The sequence below is a fragment of the Lytechinus pictus genome, chromosome 1, assembly GCF_037042905.1.
Source record: "Lytechinus pictus isolate F3 Inbred chromosome 1, Lp3.0, whole genome shotgun sequence".
In the NCBI taxonomy this organism is placed as follows: domain Eukaryota; kingdom Metazoa; phylum Echinodermata; class Echinoidea; order Temnopleuroida; family Toxopneustidae; genus Lytechinus; species Lytechinus pictus.
In genome coordinates this window covers 11,842,501-11,847,204 of record NC_087245.1, presented here as the reverse complement: position 1 = coordinate 11,847,204, position 4,704 = coordinate 11,842,501, and the positions used below count along the sequence as shown (strand labels likewise).

General features: G+C 35.5%; 1 long non-coding RNA gene across 2 annotated transcripts in view; it reads left to right on the top strand.

Annotated features, from left to right (window-relative positions):
- Positions 1–561: 561 nt before the first annotated feature.
- The window catches only part of LOC129265956 (uncharacterized), a 4,261-nt gene continuing 118 nt past the window's right edge, over positions 562–4,704 (top strand). Inside the window, exons 1-5 of one of the 2 annotated variants that reach the window (XR_010292851.1) lie at positions 562–711; positions 1,289–1,462; positions 2,132–2,249; positions 2,667–2,781; positions 4,471–4,704. The exon at positions 4,471–4,704 is cut by the window's right edge and continues 118 nt beyond it. This is a non-coding gene — a long non-coding RNA (uncharacterized LOC129265956). Of the gene's footprint in view, positions 712–1,288; positions 1,472–2,131; positions 2,250–2,666; positions 2,782–4,470 lie in introns of both variants that reach the window. The other variant, XR_010292850.1, reaches the window with a different exon arrangement.

Genomic DNA, 4,704 nt, shown 5'->3' with positions numbered 1-4,704 from the left:
ACAAATCACATAAAAATTAATGTATTTTTCTTTTTTTAACTCACTGATATTTAAAAAATATTTTTGAAGGTGAATAGAATAGCTATTTTTTTCTATTTATAACGCGCATATTTATTGCTAGTTTACAACCTTGCCATGTTAAGCAAGGCTATCTTTATCTTTCAAATAAAAAGAAAATAAATAAAATAGAAATAAAGAACAAATATTAAGCTAATTCATTCTTAAACTTTCAAAGAAAAAAAAAAGCTCCAAAAGCAGAGGCAAAAATCGTCATTTCTTGACTGGTTGCCAACCAAAACCAAACAAGAAGAAATTTGTATGTTAAGAAGTTCGTATTTCTATTTTAAAACTTCTTTCTTGCTTTATAGACCCCCCCCCCCCCTTCGTTATTCCTGACTCAGCAGATCTTCCTTCAATCACCGGGCGCGGGCGGGCCTGCGCATGCGCACTGAGTGCCACTGATCGCTATCGTCCGTATATAATTATGCAAATTAACCAGCGCCGCCGCGCCAAACGCAAACCGCCAATCTAATTTGAATTTGAAAGAGCCATCTTCGCCGCGCCGTTAATTTGCACCGCACTTTTATCGAGTGCTAGTGCGATAAAGAAGGGTAAAGAAGGCCGTTTTACTAATAATTCAACCACTGAAATCACACGGACCAGATTTGGACAATGACTTGAAAGCTAAGACATTCGCAGTAGGCTCTACAGGTAAGTTAACAATTTTCTATGATTTTCTTTTCGTAGTTTGTTAAATGGCGCGGCTCGCAGCTAGCTGCGGGGCTAGCTGTAACGTTAGAGTTCGTCAGGACATCCTGTTGTACTGCCCCTCAGCGCTGCCTGCCGGCCGCGACTAGCCGGGCGTGGATGTGTGGCTGCCATGCCGGTGCAAGTCTGCGCACATACATCATATTGACCTTACGATTTGTGTTAAGATTTAACATGAATTTCTTTTTATTTCACAAAATCTTTCAATTGATATTGTTCCATATATTGTTATAAGTAAATGAGAGAGATATGTGATCGAATGTGAAACTGATTTTCTTGGTCTTGGAAAAAATCTGAGACTCGGCCAGTTATGATTTTCAATTTCAGATTTAACATTATGATAGTGGCCAGCGCCTCGTGTCTGCGCGCCAATCACTTTACAAACGATTTGAGGATTTTGATGAGATTTTGAAATGCCGAAAATCGAAATTCATTATTTTTTCCACCATTTTAAGAGTCTGATTTTTTCATGAACAGGCCTAGGCCTAGCTGTTTATCACTTTTTGACTGTGTATTTCAGGAGAGAGGGAGACCCAAAACCACCTGGAGTCATACTGAGCCTCGAGGAGGAGATGAAGTCAGTGAACATGACCTGGGGTACCGGTAGTTTCCAGAAGAAGGCCCAGCTCAGAACCGCCAGGACTCAGGAGTGGAGATCCGAATACTTCGTTGCTGCCCTCCATATGAGGAGGCTGTAAGTTAGGTAATTCAGATGTCAAGTTTTCTTTTGGGGTCTTTGTGTATCTTCTATTATGAGAATTATGGAAAAGAGATGGTGATTTAATGGTTTTAAAGATGTAAAATATGAAATTCTAGCACTTTTTTTAGGCCTAATATGAGTTCGGACACCCTACTTATAATTTTTTTTTGAGGAGCGCGATATTTTTGTACATGACCCAAGCCTAGTTTCACCACAGATTAATTAATAGCTACACAGCTGTTGCATTTACAATTTTAATAACAATCTACAACAATTGAGCATTTTATAAAATTGAGTGTGTCTAGGAAAGCAAATTCGGAGGCATAAGGAGAGCCATTTATTGAGCTCCATGGAATTATAAACATGAAGGACTGATCTCTGCGACATCGATTTCAGAAGTATTCCCAAGACCAAGTGAACTTACTCATTTTTTAAATAAATATGATGATGTGCTGCATGTTTATCATTATAGTTGAATCATTGATTCACAATCCCATGTATTTTTCTTAATGTGCAAATGGAATTTTACAACACTCTGTAGTAACGCTTGCCCGCCTTAGGTGTAGACATGTATTGCTATTCACTGTAATATAGACGTATTTTTATTCACTGTTCACTGTACTGATTATTTTTCTCTCCATTGTTTTAAAAAAAATTATTCAGATACATCGCATCTACCAGCAAAGAACGTGTGCCAGTACAGGGAAGGAATGTACCTGTCGCACGTGAACTCTTCAGAGGCAGTGAGGACAACAAGATCTGCAAGCAAGTGATCCTTTTTGTAAGAAAATTTCCAATTTGTACATTTCACAATTAATTTTTTTTAAAGCCTTTGTACACATTTAGAGTATCAAGGCTTACAAAATGTAAAAATTTAATGTTTGCCCAAAAATCATTATGGGAAAGGTGGATTTCCGAGGAAAAATCAAATCTATCTTTGTTTACACAGTTGTACGAGCAACCTTATAGGAGGCTTGTCTAGGCTCCGTGATGAAAATACAATATAAAAATTGATTCACAATCCCATGTATTTTTCTTAAAGTGCAAATGGAATTTTACAACACTCTGTAGTAACCCTTGCCCGCCTTAGGTGTAGACATGTATTGCTATTCACTGTAATATATACGTATTTGTTATTCGCTGTTGTTCACTGTACTGATTATTTTTCTCTCCATTGTTTTTGAAAAAAATTCTTCAGATACATCGCATCTACCAGCAAAGAATGTGTGCCAGTAGAGGAAAGGAATGTACCTGTCGCACGTGAACTCTTCAGAGGCAGTGAGGACAAGATCTGCAAGCAAGTGATCCTTTTTGTAAGAAAATTTCCAATTTGTACATTTTACAATTAATTTTTTTTTAAGCCTTTGTACACATTTAGAGTATCAAGGCTTACAAAATGTAAAAATTTAATGTTTGCCCAAAAATCATTATGGGAAAGGTGGATTTCCGAGGGAAATCTATCTTTGTTTACACAGTTGTACGAGCAACCTTATAGGAGGCTTGTCTAGGCTCCGTGATGAAAATACAATGTAAAAATGATAAAATTATCTTCATGGAGTCCTCTAGGCTAGCCAGTGACATGGGCCCATGCCCATCAATTTTAATTCATGCTTTTGCATAACCAAATGGCGTGAATTTGGAACTGGAAGTATAATTTCAGATTGACCTCCGAAATGAAACGTGCACAATTAGTCTGAACTAAAATAACATTTCCTGAATTTTTTCTTAAATCTGGAGGCTGAAGTATTTTTTTATCTTTGAAATTAAATTGGTTCTCGTTGTTTTTTACCTCTGACTTACCAGTATGTGTGGGGGTACCGTAGAAGTAGAATTAAAGGGATGGTCCAGGCTGGAAACATATCTCAATAAATAGAGTAAAATTCACAGAGCAAAATGCTGAAAACTTGATCAAAATTTGATAACTAATTAAGGTTTTGAATTTCAAAGATTTGCATTATTCCGGTGAAATAGTTCTAGGCATGTCTTTATGAATATTCATTAGGTTGGCTGATGTCATATCCCAATTGCCCTTTTGTATTTTATTATATGAGATTAGGTTTATTAAGATATTTTTAACCAAGAACTATTGACAATTGGATTGACAACTGATTAGGTGCATTAGTTATTGATGCAACTTATTTCATTACAATGGAGACGCATCATTTACACATGTATGAAAAAATCAAACATTTATGATTTCATCTAGTAACATAAAAAAAAAGGAAAGTGGAGATGTGACATCAGCCCACCTAATGAATATTCATGACGAAGTGCATACAACTGTTTTCACAAAATATTGATAAACTTTAAAATTCAATAACTTCTTGTTATCCTATTTTGATGAAATTTTCATCATTTTGCTCTGTGAATTTTACTCAAGTATTATTTAGATGTAAATATTTTCGGCCCGGACCATCCCTTTAATCCTCGGATAAAATTTTGTATTTCATTTTTTTTTTTGCTTTGTCTTGCGTTTTTAAACATGTTCTGGGAACTGCTTTTTGAAAGTTGTCAGCATTAACAAGTTGTCTTTTTCCGACAGTTACCATAGTTAACAGTCAGAGGCCAGTGCTTCTCAGCCAATCAAAAGCAATGATTTCACTGAAATAGTCGGCACTGACAATCATGAAATACCCATCAGATGTTAGCAGATAATGTGCAACATAGACTCCTAGATACATATATGCAAACATACATAGTCTAAGTCTTTATTATTAAAATAAATGTATAGGTATAAGGTCGAGGCAATTTCATCTCTGCGATGTCAATTTCAGAAGTATTCCCAAGACCATGTGAACTTACTATACATGTTGTAATAAAAATGATGATGTGCTGTCTATCATTTATAATTGAATCATTGAAATATGGAACTTAGAGAAGTTTCACTATCCCATGTATTTTCTTTATGTGCAGATATAATTTTACACCACTGAAATTTTGTATTACGGTATTCACTGTACTTATTATTTTTCATTCCATTGGTTTTTTTTTCTAATCTTCAGATACATCGCATCTACCAGCAAAGATCAAGTGCCACTACAGGAAAGGAAGGTACCTGTTTCACGTTTCCTCTTCAGAGCCAGTGAGGGCCCCAAGATCTCAATAAATAATAATTAAAAAAAGACTCCTTTATCATTCCTTTAAAAATAGTACATATTATTTATTGGATGTAAATGCTTAGATGCATTATATTCAAATTTTGTCTCCAAGCTAGCATGTAAAAATTGGATTGACTA